Raw genomic sequence first — 15184 nt, 5'->3', positions numbered from 1 at the left:
GAGGAGGAGGAGTCCGCCTAGGAGAGTGACGCGTTGAGGCCGGGCAGCGGGCGGTTCAGCGGTAGTACCCTTGTGGTACTTCCGCCCTTTCTCTGACCTCACGTCCTCTACGTTATGACGCATACGAGGGTACGCGTCACACTCCTCCTCCTCAACCACTTCACTGCCAGCAGCCAGCCACCGGTACTAGTATTAACTTTCAACAAACTTTTGTTATGGGGAAGCGGGCAGAGGGGGGAGCGCTAGCGGAGGGGGTGGGGGGAATTTCCGACCCCCCCCCCCCCCCCGCGATCGGGGCATGCTCCCCCCTTATGCCTGCAACCCCATAGGGGGGCCGTATTGCGGCATGTTCAGGTCCCCATTGACCTCCATTGAGTTTGGGGTTCGGACCGAACATGCCGAACATCTGGTCCATGTTCAGCCTGTTCGGCTCAAACCCGAACATCCAGGTGTTCGCCCAACACTAATCCAGGTGCTGGTGGTGTCTGCCTCCGCTCCGTACAGTCGAATTTCATGTGTCCGGGCTGGGGGCAGTAGTGATAGGTGACTCCCTCAGGTGCTGCAGGCCTGGGCGCAGCAGCTGCCCTGGGTGGCCTCTGTGGCTGACGGCTCACAGGGGCAGGAGAGTCTGCCAGAGTATTGGGCTGACCTCCTCTCCAGCTGGGTGGTGCAGTTCTGCGTGTGTCAGGCACCCGATTAGTTGCAAAAGTTTCAGCAAGGTCTGCAGCAACAGTTGCTGACGCCGGCTTGCGCTCCAGCACAAACTGTCGTACATCAGCAGGGCAAATGTTCAGAAACTGTTCTAGGACTATCAAGTCCTCCAGGACATTATAAGCCCCTTTGGTGAGGCCTAGAGTCCACTGGCAGAGTGTGGTGAGCAAGCTGCTGACCACATCTCGGTAAGAATCAGAAGACTTTTTCTGCCAGGACCTGAACTTTTTGCGATAGGCTTCTGGTGTCAGCTGGTATTTGGTAATGATAGCGTCTTTTATAGCAGCATAATCATTATCTTTCTTCTCAGGTAACTCTGCGAAAGCATAAAGTGCTTTGTAGCGCAGCAAAGGTGTCAGATGTCTGGCCCACTGGTCTTGGGACAGACGATACTGACGGCATGCTTTTTCAAAAGATCGCAAAAACAAGTCAATGTCAGTGTCTTTTTCAATATTAGCACATTTAAATTTTGCACTTACGGGGGATGCAGCTCCTTCAGCAGGGAGACTGAGCGAGGAACTGCGGCTGGCCTGTTGCACTCTTGCCATGGTTAGCTCATGCTGTCGTTGGCGCTCCCGTTTTCGCTCAGCGGCATTCCTCTCCGCGTGGCGTTCTGCAGATTGGCGTTCCCGCTCCTCACGCGCTTCTGCAGTCTAGCGTTCCTCTCGCTTCTGCTCCGCCATGTACTGCAGGTACTTTTCCAGGTCAGAGTTCATCAGCTTTCGTAATGCCTGCTGCATTAGCGGATCAGTACAAATGGACAGTCCGGTACTGGCCGGTTCCGGGCAAGTACTTTCAGGAGCTCTGAGATTGGGGTCCACACAGACAGTCTCCTGCGTAACTGTTGCCGCATTGCCCGCAGGTTGCTCAACCTCTGTACGCTCAGGTTCTTCAGTCTCTGGTTCCCCTTGACTTGGGTCAGATGGGTCGGCGTCCACTTCAGCGGACACATCCAGCTCCCGCAGTTGCTGGCTATCCTATTGAAACAAGTAATTTACCATGTCCTGTTGTTTCTTGTGGCAGATGCCAATGCCTCTCAATTGGCAAAGATTTTGCAGGTCTGCCACACACATGTTCTTGTAGTTCCTGGACATTTCCATGCCAAATAAAATAAAATTTTTGGGGAGGGGTACTGGCTACACAGTCTCTCTGTATATATAAAAAATATATTGCATTCCAGCTACACCAACGAATTAGTTCGTTTATTGATAGCGCTAGCACTATCTTAGATACTTTCAGCACAACACAGATCCCAAGCACTGCCAAACACTGTCACAGGAGCCCTGGTGGCTGAAACGCAAAATGCCTTCCAAACGGTTTTAGCACACAGACCATGCAAACTGTGGTCGCAGTCAATGCGCAGAACCCATTGGGAATTGGCCGCAGACAAACCAGAAGGGAGCCTGTGGGTTACGGAAATACAATTTACACACTATTTCAGGGTATATCTGCCACCACCACTGGTATGGGACAGTGGTCCCTACCGACTGACTGACTGATCCTGCAAATAAAACGGTTAAAACTCGCTGTATTCTGTCTAGATCAACAATAGTAGCGACTCCTTGGAGACCTGAGTTCAGTTTCTGTGTATGGCTGTATGGCGGAACAGTAAACGACTTTGATAAAGTCTTTATTTACGTGCAATATAAATAATTAATTTATACAGAAAATCATTCAAATTAACAATTATTGAAACATTAATAGCCAGTATGAAATAAAAAGGGAGAAAATACTTAGGGTTTGTGGAAATATGTCCGTTCTGGGAAAAACTTCGAGGGAGTGAGGGCGGGGAGCCACACACCCCCTTAGAATATGAGATGAGTCCTCCCCTTGTCCTGGGGACCAGAAATCATATCTAACCAGATATGGGCTCTATCTCACAGAACTGTACAGGTCAGGGCAGATTTACTAACATTTTCAGGTCTGTCTCGATTTACCCAACAGCCTGATACCAAACATTAGGGGTGGGACCCCTGTGGTATCATCAGGGCACTTTCAAACTGCCTAACTGGCAATCTTTACCTCAGAATGTTCTGAATCTTCCTCAGAACCAGCGCCAGACAGGGCCCATCATGCTCTGTTAGTTTGGAGGGTCAGCCAGCCTGGCAATACAGAAAATATGACACATATAGCAGTTTATGGAATATGATATACATCTGGGATTTACAGCAGGTCATTCCTAAGTGAAGGCTCTTTTGAAGCTTGGGGGCAGCAAGCTACGTGTCAGCTCCCCTGCTGGGACTGTAGCCAGAGTGTCTGACTTCTCCCAACTAAATTGGATCTGTCATGCTGCTTATCAGCTCCAACTACTGGATGGGCCATCAGCACAGCTTGATGCTGGGGACAGCTGCAGCAGGCTCCTGCACCCAAGTACTGCTAGCTTTCTGTTGAGAAACGAGAGAGCCCAGATTGACTGCAGATGCTCCTACACAATCAATCTAGATTCTATCGATCTTAACCGCATCGATGCAGAGAATCGATTATGATCGCATGTTCTGCACGGGCGGTTCAAGGACGCGGCTGCGGCTACGCAACCATCCGTCACAATCATTACCTTGCCGCGGTGAACGGGCTTCCGTATCACAATGAAGCAATGACCGACGCCGATATGGTGAGTGTCTCGTGGTGGGGGTGCACACCCAAGATAATAAGGTCGTTGCTTCATTGTGGACAGACCAAATTTGATCAGATGGACAGTGTTGTTCTATCATTGAGCTACCACATCCCGGCGACCATATGGGCTTGAAAACCGCCACGGCCTGCACTCTCGCCATGGTGCGCACCAGTCCAGCACGGCCGTCACTACACAAACAGCTGTTTGCAGTGCGTTACACAGTAAGTTTGGTGTGTCAGTGTGAAGTAGTACTCTAATTACACTCCCTGATTGATGTATACAAATGAAAGATGTTTTAAAGCACTTTATGCCTGCAATTTAGCATACAATGGGATTTCTGCCCTTAAAACGCTGCTTTGCGTCAAATCCAGATTTTTCCCCGGGACTTTTGGCATCTATCCCACTCATCCATGCAAAAACTCAGATGTTAGACCCTTTGAAACATCTTTTCCATCACTTTTCTGGCCAGCATTTTCAAAGTTCGTCCGAGGCTATGAGGGTTTCTTGGGAAAGTCAGAGGAATTTCTGTGTGGAATCTCGATATATTGTTGCATGTATTTTTGTGCATTTAAGGTAAGATTCCATTAATTAGAATTGAATGAGATTGAAACCGCATGAGGGAGAACTGCGTAGCAGTGCAGTGCCTTCCATTGTGACCGCCACCTGCGTTGTACGCAGTGCAGATATAGAAACAAGGCCTCAGCCAAAACTTTTTGACATCATTTTTTTTTGTTCTTGTGTTCATATGAATACAATCAGATATACTAAATGCAACCTGCACTCTTATGAAGATTTCTCCTCATCCCTTCTAACATGCTTCTCACCCTCCTCTGGATGCCACGCCCTAAATCTGTAAAAAGAAGGGAAAAAAATCACCAACCTTTTACTGTGAATCTTCATATGACGCCTAAGAACTCTCCTCTTTAGGCAATTGCATAATCTGGTATAGGTCATTTTAACCAGTTAAGTAGTACACACACACTTACACACATGTTAAATGTTCATTGCCATAGACAATCATTTGTCATTGTCTACCAAATAAAAAAAAATATATATAATATACTGTGTATATATATATATATATATATATATATATATATATATATATAGGGCCTGATTCACAAAGCGGTGATAACTCAGTTATCACGCCTAAAAGACTTTAGGCGTGATAACCTTTGCACCAGCAAAGTTATCACCGCTTTGTGCTCTAACTCGCGCGAAGTTCCCGCGCGCGCGCAAAGTCCCATAGGGCTTAATGGGCACTTCGTGCGAAGCACGGTGCGCTGCGCGTGTAGCGCACTGCGCTACGCGCACAAAACTTTGCGCGCGGGAGTTCGCGCGAATTCCTTCAGATCACGCCTAAACCAAGTTTAGGCGTGATAAAGGGCTTTTCACAGGCGTGCAAAGTGTTTGCACCGCTTTGTGAATCAGGCCCATAGTGTGTAAATACAACCGTCCCTTCATCAGCCTCCATTCTGTTCATCTGCCAAATTTGATATTGGAATGAAGGAGGAGACAGGGGAAACTCCTGTCTGATCTGTACAGACCCATCTTTGCCTGGTACCTCTGCTGCAAGTGGTCTAAACAGCACCCATTCTTGTGAGAAAACGCGGAAAAGCCGCCGCGGGTACTCAGAGCAAGGCGGCTGATTCCGCGTCCAACGCGGCAGGTTGTGCTCGTGGGTCTGCATCCACTGGCATGTCGGAGCGCGATGAAACCACCGCATGCCTTATGAACAAGGCGGCGGATGTTTGCACGCATAGGCATATTTCTGACAGTACTGCTGTCAGAAATATACAACACATGTCTGGTGTGGCTGGGACTGATAGTCCACACAGGTTCAGGAGGACGCGCGCGCGGAGAGGCAGAGCCTTTATGACAGTCAGAAGGGAGTCAGCTGACCAAGCCGGTCAGCTGACAATTCCAGCAGTTTTCATTGGTCCAGCACTTAGGGGTGGCGCTGGAGAGCGCTGGGGTATATATACTGGGTGCTGGTCATTTCTCTGGTGTCTGGCGTTGCGATCACTACGTGGTAGCACTCAGACCTTCTGTCAGTATCTGTGTTATTATCTAGACCAGTTTCCAAGGTGTTGATGACCAAGGAGCTCACACCTTAGTCTAGGAATCCTGTTATTATCTGTGATATTATCTGTGTTATTATCTAGACCAGTTCCTAGGTGTTTATGATCAAGGACCTCACACCTCAGTCTAGGGAAAACTTTATGTGCTAGCTCTCAGACCTTAGCTAGATCCGACAGTGTGCCAGAACCGGCTGGAGCTGGGAATCCACACTGAGTCAGATTCTTGATAGCTTAAAGTACTAATTGCATTGTTTATCTGTTATGACCTTCTGCTTTCCTGACTACTCTTCTGATCTCTGATTAGGTACTTCGCTATATCTGATACTCTGTTAGTCTTAGGATTCCGCATCTGTCTCCTGTCTCTGTACCTTATCTGTCTGTGTGTTGACGATCTGGCCTGCTGGACCTCGATAACTATCTCCCCAGCTAGAGATAGTTCACAGTCTGTTTGTGACATCCCTCCATTGGTGTCACTCACACTCTGGTCCTTCCCACTCTCAGCCTGACTCCGCCCCTTGGGGAGCCTCAGGCCTTTGGAAGGAGCTTGTTCTCTGGGCAGTACCCTTTACTGCCTTGCACCCTTTACACGGGTGCTCTCCTCAAAGTATTGCTGTTGCACATAACACTCATATTACCTGGTGTCCAGAGGTGCAGATCATCAATAATCGGGTATATATCTGTATTCTCGGTGATACTGCAGATCACCAGTAATCAGATCCTCTCTGTGTTACACCGATCGTTACAATTCTCAAGTGAAACAGAAGAGGAGAAGGAGGGTGATGCTTCAACCTCTCTTCCAAGTTGCTGCAGGACAAGATTTAACCACTTCCCGACCGCCTAACGCACAGGGGCGGCCGGGAAGTGGAGCCCGCAAGGACCAGCTCACCCAGAGGCGGCTGTCCTTGAAAGGGCATGGGCGGAGCGATCGCGTCATCCGTGACGCGATCCTCCGGCGGCGCCTGTCACCGCTCACCCGCCGCAACATCCCGCCGGCCATACGGAAGCGCCGGCGGGATGTTAACCCCGCGATCGCCGCACACAAAGTGTATAATACACTTTGTAATGTTTACAAAGTGTATTATACAGGCTGCCTCCTGCCCTGGTGGTCCCAATGTCTGAGGGACCACCAGGGCAGGCTGCAGCCACCCTATGTCGCACCCAAGCACACTGATTTCTCCCCCCCCCTGCCCCAGATCGCCCACAGCACCCCTCAGACCCCCCCCCTGCCCACCCCCCAGACCCCTGTTTGCACCCAATCACCCCCCTAATCACCCATCAATCACTCCCTGTCACTATCTGTAAACGCTATTTTTTTTATCCCCCCCTGCCCCCTGCCCCCTCCTGATCACCCCCCCACCCCTCAGATTCTCCCCAGACCCCCCCCCAGACCCCCCTCCCTGTGTACTGTATGTATGCATCTATCCCCCTGATTACCTGTCAATCACCTGTCAATCACCTGTCAATCACCCGTCAATCACCCATCAATCACCCCCTGTCACTGCCACCCATCAATCAGCCCCTAACCTGCCCCTTGCGGGCAATCTGATCACCCACCCACACCAATAGATCGCCCGCAGATCCGACGTCAGATCACCTCCCAAGTGCAGTGTTTACATCTGTTATCTACCCTAAACACCCACTAATTACCCATCAATCACCCATCAATCACCCCCTATCACTACCTGTCACTGTTACCCATCAGATCAGACCCTAATCTGCCCCTTGAGGGCACCCAATCACCCGCCTACACGCTTAGATTGCCCTCAGACCCCCCTTATCAATTTGCCAGTGCAATATTTACATCTGTGCTTCCCTGTAATAACCCACTGATCACCTGTCAATCACCTGTCAATCACCCATCAATCACCCCCTGTCACTGCCACCCATCAATCACCCCCTGGCACTGCCACCCATCAATCTGCCCCTAACCTGCCCCTTGCGGGCAATCTGATCACCCACCCACACCAATAGATCGCCCGCAGATCCGACGTCAGATCACCTCCCAAGTGCAGTGTTTACATCTGTTATCTACCCTAAACACCCACTAATTACACATCAATCACCCCCTATCACCACCTGTCACTGTTACCCATCAGATCAGACCCTAATCTGCCCCTTGCGGGCACCCAATCACCCGCCTACACGCTCAGATTGCCCTCAGACCCCCCTTATCAATTCGCCAGTGCAATATTTACATCTGTGCTTCCCTGTAATAACCCACTGATCACCTGTCAATCACCTGTCAATCACCCATCAATCACCCCCTGTCACTGCCACCCATCAATCACCCCCTAGCACTGCCACCCATCAATCTGCCCCTAACCTGCCCCTTGCGGGCAATTTGATCACCCACCCACACCAATAGTTCGCTCGCAGATCCGACGTCAGATCACCTCCCAAGTGCAGTGTTTATATCTGTTATCTACCCTAAACACCCACTAATTACCCATCAATCACCCCCTGTCACTGCTACCTATCAGATTAGACCCCTATCTGCCCCTAGGGCACTCAATCATCCGCCCACACCCTCAGAATGCCCTCAGGCCCCAGCCCTGATCACCTCGCCAGTGCATTGCTTGCATCTATTCCCCCCTCTAATCACACCTTGAGACACCCATCAATCACCTCCTGTCACCCCCTAGCACACCTACCCATCAGATCAGGCCCTAATTTGCCCCGTGTGGGCTCCTGATCACTCGGCCAAACCCTCAGATCCCCCTCAGACCCCCTTCTGATCACCTCCCCAGTGCATTGATTGCATCTATTTTCCCCTCTAACCACCCCCTGAGACACCCATCAATCACCTCCTGTCACCCCCCCTAGCACTCCTATCCATCAGATCAGGCCCAATACAACCTGTCATCTAAAAGGCCACCCTGCATATGACCGGTTCCACAAAATTCGCCCCCTCATAGACCACCTGTCATCAAAATTTGCAGATGCTTATACCCCTGAACAGTCATTTTTAGACATTTGGTTTCCAGACTACTCACGGTTTTGGGCCCGTAAAATGCCAGGGCGGTATAGGAACCTCACAAACTGACCCCATTTTAGAAAAAAAGACACCCCAATGTATTCTGTTAGGTGTATGACGAGTTCATAGAAGATTTATTTTTTTGTCAAAAGTTAGCGGAAATTGATTTTTGTTTTTTTTTCACAAAGTGTCATTTTTCACTAACTTGTGACAAAAAATAAAATCTTCTATGAACTCGCCATACACCTAACGGTCACTTGTGGGGTTCCTATACTGCCCTGGCATTTTAGGGGCTCTAAACCGTGAGGAGTAGTCTAGAAAACAAATGCCTCAAAATGACCTGTGATTAGGACGTTGGGCCCCTTAGCGCACCTAGGCTGCAAAAAAGTGTCACACATGTGGTATCGCCATACTCAGGAGAAGTAGTATAATGTGTTTTGGGGTGTATTTTTACACATACCCATGCTGGGTGGGAGAAATCTCTCTGTAAATGGACAATTGTGTGTAAAAAAAATCAAACAATTGTCATTTACAGAGATATTTCTCCCACCCAGCATGGGTATGTGTAAAAATACACCCCAAAACACATTATACTACTTCTCCTGAGTACGGCGGTACCACATATGTGGCACTTTTTTTACACCCTAAGTACGCTAAGTGGCCCAAAGTCCAATGAGTACCTTTAGGATTTCACAGGTCATTTTGCGACATTTGGTTTCAAGACTACTCCTCACGGTTTAGGGCCCCTAAAATGCCAGGGCAGTATAGGAACCCCACAAATGACCCCATTCTAGAAAGAAGACACCCAAACGTATTCCATTATGAGTATGATGAGTTCATAGAAGATTTTATTTTTTGTCACAAGTTAGCGGAAAATGACACTTTGTGAAAAAAAACAATTAAAATCTATTTCCGCTAACTTGTGACAAAAAAATAAAAACTTCTATGAACTCACCATACTCCTAACGGAATACCTTGGGGTGTCTTCTTTCTAAAATGGGGTCATTAGTGGGGTTCCTATGCTGCCCTGGCATTTTAGGGGCCCTAAACCGTGAGGAGTAGTCTTGAAACAAAAATGACCTGTGAAATCCTAAAGGTACTCATTGGACTTTGGGCCCCTTAGCGCAGTTAGGCTGCAAAAAAGTGCCAATCATGTGGTATCGCCGTACACGGGAGAAGTAGTATAATGGGTTTTGGGGTGTATTTGTACACATACCCATGCTGGGTGGGAGAAATACCTCTGTAAATGACAATCTTTTGATTTTTTTACACACAATTGTCCATTTACAGAGTTATTTCTCCCACCCAGCATGGGTATGTGTAAAAATACACCCCAAAACACATTGTACTACTTCTCCCGAGTACGGCGATACCACATGTGTGGCACTTTTTTGCACCCTAACTGCGCTAAGGGGCCCAAAGTCCAATGAGTACCTTTAGGATTTCACAGGCCATTTTGAGAAATTTTGTTTCAAGACTACTCCTCACGGTTTAGGACCCCTAAAATGCCAGGACAGTATAGGAACCCCACAAATGACTCCATTTTAGAAAGAAGACACCCCAAGGTATTCTGTTAGTAGTACGGTGAGTTCATAGAAGATTTTTTTTTTGTCACAAGTTAGCGGAAATTGATTTTTATTGGTTTTTTTCACAAAGTGTCATTTTCCGCTAACTTGTGACAAAAAATAAAATCTTCTATGAACTCACCGTACTACTAACGGAATGCGGTGGTTAAGGCTGCGATCTGACCCGGCTAGATAAGAACATCATAGCGCAGGGAGCCGAGTTAACTTAAAGAAGACAGAGGGCTATGAATGCTACCCTGGGGCATGGTTTCATTCACTATGAATACAAAAGTTTGCTTTCTTAACCACCGTATATGTACGCCCCTGAATCCTGAAGTGTATTCCATGGAAACCGTTCCATGTCAGTTCACGGAGGGTGTCTCCGTGAACACCCTGCGAGCCGATCGGCGGCTCGCAGGGTAAATGTAAACACACAGGGAAGGTCTTCCCCGGTGTTTACATGTATACGGCGCTGCTGCGCAGCAGCGCCGTAGAGGAGATCGGCGATCCCCGGCCTCTGATTGGCCGGGGATCGCCGGCATCTGATAGGCTAAAGCCTATCCCATCAGGCGCAGGATGGAAATCCGTCCTGCGCCGCTCACAGGGGGAGGGAGAGGGAGGGAAGGGGAAGGAGGCCAGGTAGCGCTGCGGAGGGGGGCTTTGAAGAGCCCCCCCCCCCCGCAAGCGCAAGCAGCCGGCGGCGATCAGACCCCCCAGCAGGACATCCCCCTAGTGGGGAAAAAAGGGGGGAAGTCTGATCGGCCTGGCTGCAACCTGATCTGTGCTGTGGGCTGGAGAGCCCACGCAGCACAGATCAGCACAAAATAGCATGGTACAGAAGTGGTTAAAACAGAAAGTATTTACAATAATTGAGGTTGGCGTGAGCTCCGAGATGTCTCCCAGTGCATCACTGCAGAAATATGCAAATTATCCATTGTTGTCCCTGGAGGCTAGCCACACCCCCAGAACCGTTCTGGAATGCAATGATGTGTCAGCTGGTTAATATTACAGAGCAACAATAATCCAACATGCATACAGACTGTTTCAGATTGGTTGATCCTGATCAGCACGGTATGGATTAATGTGGCTCTGTGGGGTAGGACTTGGAACACCCAATCTGTATGCCTGTTGGATAATTGTGGCTCTGTAATATTAACAAGCTAACACATCATTGCATTCCAGCGGATCTAGGTGTGGCTAGCTTCCAGGGACAACAATGGATAATTTGCATACGTTTCCCAGTGCATCAGCAGTAATGCACTGAGAGACATCTCGGACCTCACTTCAACCTGAATTATTGCAAATACTTTCTGTTTTAAGAAAACTAAACTTTTGTTTTCCATAGCATTTTATTAAGAGGACTTTTAGGTCCATTGTAGCCCCTTACACACTCCAAGGAGTTCTGGTTCACCACGAGCTGGCTGGGTACTCTGTGTTCACTTTGAATAAGTCAGTAGGGTATTGTACTGTGTAAATAGTCAGCAGCGCTGCCATCCAAGTACAGAAGGGAGCATATGATTCATGACAAATCAGCTGCTATTCAGTGCAATGCACTCTTTTTCTGCCTGTCCAGCAGAGAAGCTGTACTGCTAGATGGCTTAATAGGTAAATACCCGATAGATTTTCATAATAAATAGCATAATTCTCAATCCTCTCAAATGTATTGGCACCTCAACAACAATCCTACTGACTAATTTGGATTTTGGTACGTGAAGACATTTAAAAAAAACACAATACAGACATAGCTGGCACAGACGTGTTGCTTTTGTGGTGAAAAAAAAACTGACAGTCTAACCTCTTCCATGCCCTGCCTGGAGCCTCTCATTACTTTCAGAATGTGGATTACAGCACCCTGAAGGTAATACATGCCCCGTCGCCTCCTCAAAGCTCCACACCACTTACAAACCCTCCTCAGGGGAGGTTCATTTTGTATATTTTTAAAGAAATCTGATCAGATCCCTTTAAAAACATTTGTTTTCTTTGCAGGGCTGTGCTTTTCCTAGTTTGATAATAAGTGGGAGGAGTCATTAGTTAGCTGGGCATATATATTATGCTGTAAAACTCAGTATCTTTCTCTCTAAGTGGTGCAAATTGAGTGGAAGGCATTAGACACAGGCAGTGATACAACAAAAGGTGAGTGCCTTTTGACTCTTCTTGTTTTTTTGCTTTTTTTATGTTTGTTATTAAGAAAAAAAGGGAAGTTATTATTATATATTAATATTATTGTATTTTTCTGTTAAGTTTATTAAGAAAAAAAAGGCAAGTCGCAAAACCAAAAAAGTCTCAGAACTACAACTGAAGGTAGATTAAACAGTTACAGTTAATTAAAAGACAATATATTGAGTCAGGTGAATACAGTATATCCAAAAAGCATCAATCGGTAATACAGTAATTCTCAATATTCTGAACAAACATAAAGGAATTAAACTGAAGAACAAAGGTAACAAAGAAAAACCTAGTACTAAGGCCTGGTTTACACATAAATCTGTAGATTTCCAGTCTAGTCCAGTCCTGTCTTGTCAGTTTTGCATCAGTTTTCTATCAGTTTTACCTGACAGGATTGGTACACCTTTTATGTGGTAACACACACATAGAAAACGGATACAAAACTGGCAGGACTGGACTGAACCGGACCAGAAATGTTAAGATTCAGGCAGAGAACACACTAGACAGAAACGCTAGCGTTGTAGAAAACACAGCAAAAACACACATAATGCAAGTCAATAGGCCGCATGAAAAAATGCATATACTTGCGTACTGCAATGTGGGTTTTTAAAAAGCAATACTAGTTGCCTTGCCTGGCTATCTTGCTGATCATCTGCCTCTAATACTTTTAGCCATAACCCCTGAACAAGCATGCAGCAGATCAGGTGTTCCTGACATTATTGTCAAATCTGACAAGATTAGCTGCATGCTTGTTTCTGGTGTGATTCAGACATTATTGTAGACAAATACACCAGCAGGGCTGCCAGGCAACTGGTATTGTTTAATAGGAGATAAATATGGCAGCCACCATATCACTCTCACTTCAGTTCCCCTTTAACCACCCTGGCGTTTTATTGATTTCACCAGGGTGGCTGCGCAGCAGTATTTTTTGGATTTTTTTGAAATCATGTAGCTAGCCTAGCGCTAGCTACATGATTCCTCCCTCCCTGCCACATCCCTCCCACCCCTTCGATCGCCGCCGGCACACTTGCCCATAAGGAAATCCCGTTCTGAACGACGAACGGAATGACGTCATTGACGTCATCTACGTTGTGACGTCAGAGAGAATCCCGATCCACCCCTCAGCGCTGCCTGTCACTGATTGGCCAGGCTGTGCAGGGGCCTGAGGAGGGCGGCCCATTACGCGTCGGGTAGCGGTGGAGCGGCGGCGACCGTCCCCAACACGCAGCAAGCAAAGTTTTTTTTTAAAAATGATCAAAATTGGCCCAGCGGGGCCTGAGAGGCGCCCTCCGGCGGTCATGGACGAGCTGAGCTCGTCATTACCGCCAAGGAGGTTAAAAGGAAATTGTATTAGTAAGTGTGATCCTAAAGTGGAATTCAACCAAACATACCAGATCTTCATGAAAGCATATTATCTTGCAGGAGTGGTCAAATATGCTTTAAGACAAATATAGTTTAATTTGGCAATAATCATATTAATAATAAGCAGCTAAGAGTTTCTAGAGTAGTTTGTTCTCTAAGCAATTTATGGAATGGATGTTCATATTTAACAAAGCATTATTTCAAAGCATTCAACTCTGGTTGTATATACTTTTGGAATAATATACAGTAAAGTCTCATTTATCTGTCGGGTATTGCCTGATGCCAGATATGTGTGTTTGCTGGTTGCTTGAGAAGTCAACTAGTGTTAAAAAATAAAACTAACATCCCCCAATGGATTCACTGCACAGCGTTGTGCAGTACATGATGCTTACCAACAGGCCCGGCCCTAGACTTTTTGCCGCCTGAGGCAAAATTAGAAAAAATCGCCGCCCCCCCCCCCCCAGCCGTGGGGGGGGGGGGGGGGCCGCTGAGCTGGAGGGGTAGCAGGCAGAAAGGAGGTATTGGGCCTAGCGGTGGGGAGGGGAGTCGGACCCCCCCCCCTCCCTCGCCTGGGTCCCCCGATCTGCGCTCCTGCTCCAGCGTTAACTACCAGCCTGCATATGATGAAGAGGCAACGGGCGGGGGAATCACTCACCTCTTCCGCGTTCCATCGTGCGCTCCACTGACGTCACTTCCTGCAAGACCGTCCACTTACATTACAGTGGGCGGCGTTGTGGGAAGTGACTTCAGTGGAGCACATGATGGAACGCGGAAGAGGTGAGTGATTCCCCCGCCCGTTGCCTCTTCATCATATGCAGGCTGGTAGTTAACGCTGGAGGAGGAGCACAGATCGGGGGACCCAGGCGAGGGAGGGGGGGGTCTGACCCCCCTCCCCACCGCTAGGCCCAATACCCCCTTTCTGTCAGCTACCCCTCCAGCTCGGCGGGCGGCCCCCAGCAGCAGGTGCTGTCCCCCCAGATCTGCCGCCTGAGGCAAATGTTTCGCCCCGCCTCATGAGCGGGGCCGGCCCTGCTTACCAATCCTCCTGCACCATCCTTTTCACTTCTTGTGGCTCCCAGCTGCTTTGGGATGATCTCCTTGCACGGCCCCGATGTGTCACATGACCCAATGCCAGTCAGGTGACATGCTTGGGAGTCATACGAGGACTCCGCAAAGCAGCTGTGAGCTGCAGGACGTGAAAAGGATAGCGCTGGAGTGTATATAAGCATTTTTTGCTGCACACTGCTGCGTAATCTTAGTTAGTAATGCCCCCATTGTGTCCCACCAGGCAAGCCGGTTAGTTGAGAATGCCGGATGCCTGAGTTCTGGTTAACCGGGACTGTACTGTACTAGCCATTCTGTAAACTCTTAACCAGTCTTACCTTTTGGGTAATAGTGTTGATCGTATTCAGCTAATTACAATTACGTGAAAGTTCGCTTAATCACTTAACGACCACCTAACACCGATAGGCGGCGGCTGGTCGTAAGTGGATTTACATGGAAATGGCCGCTCGTTCGAGCGGCAGTTCCATGTCAGTTCACGGAGGGTGTCTCCATGAACAGCCTGCGAGCCTCCGATCGCGGCTCGCAGGTGAAATGTAAACACGCGGGTAAGAAATCCCCGGTGTTTACAGTGTACGGTGCTGCTGTCGCAGCAGCGCCGTAAAGGAGATTGACGATCCCCAGCCTCTGATTGGCCGGAGATTGCCGG

General features: G+C 48.2%; 1 protein-coding gene across 2 annotated transcripts in view; it reads left to right on the top strand.

The window, feature by feature from the left end:
* LOC137531567 (farnesyl pyrophosphate synthase-like) overlaps window positions 1-15184 on the top strand; it is a 153160-nt gene that overhangs the window by 15522 nt on the left and 122454 nt on the right. Inside the window, exon 1 of one of the 2 annotated variants that reach the window (XM_068251490.1) lies at window positions 12030-12078. The exons of the other annotated variant lie outside the window; for it this stretch is intronic. The gene's annotated coding sequence lies outside the window, so the exon portion shown is untranslated. Of the gene's footprint in view, window positions 1-12029; window positions 12079-15184 lie in introns of those variants that run through there. 2 annotated transcript variants of the gene reach the window in all.

Source organism: Hyperolius riggenbachi, chromosome 9 (assembly GCF_040937935.1).
Source record: "Hyperolius riggenbachi isolate aHypRig1 chromosome 9, aHypRig1.pri, whole genome shotgun sequence".
Classification (NCBI taxonomy): domain Eukaryota; kingdom Metazoa; phylum Chordata; class Amphibia; order Anura; family Hyperoliidae; genus Hyperolius; species Hyperolius riggenbachi.
This window is presented reverse-complemented; position numbering and strand designations above follow the sequence as displayed.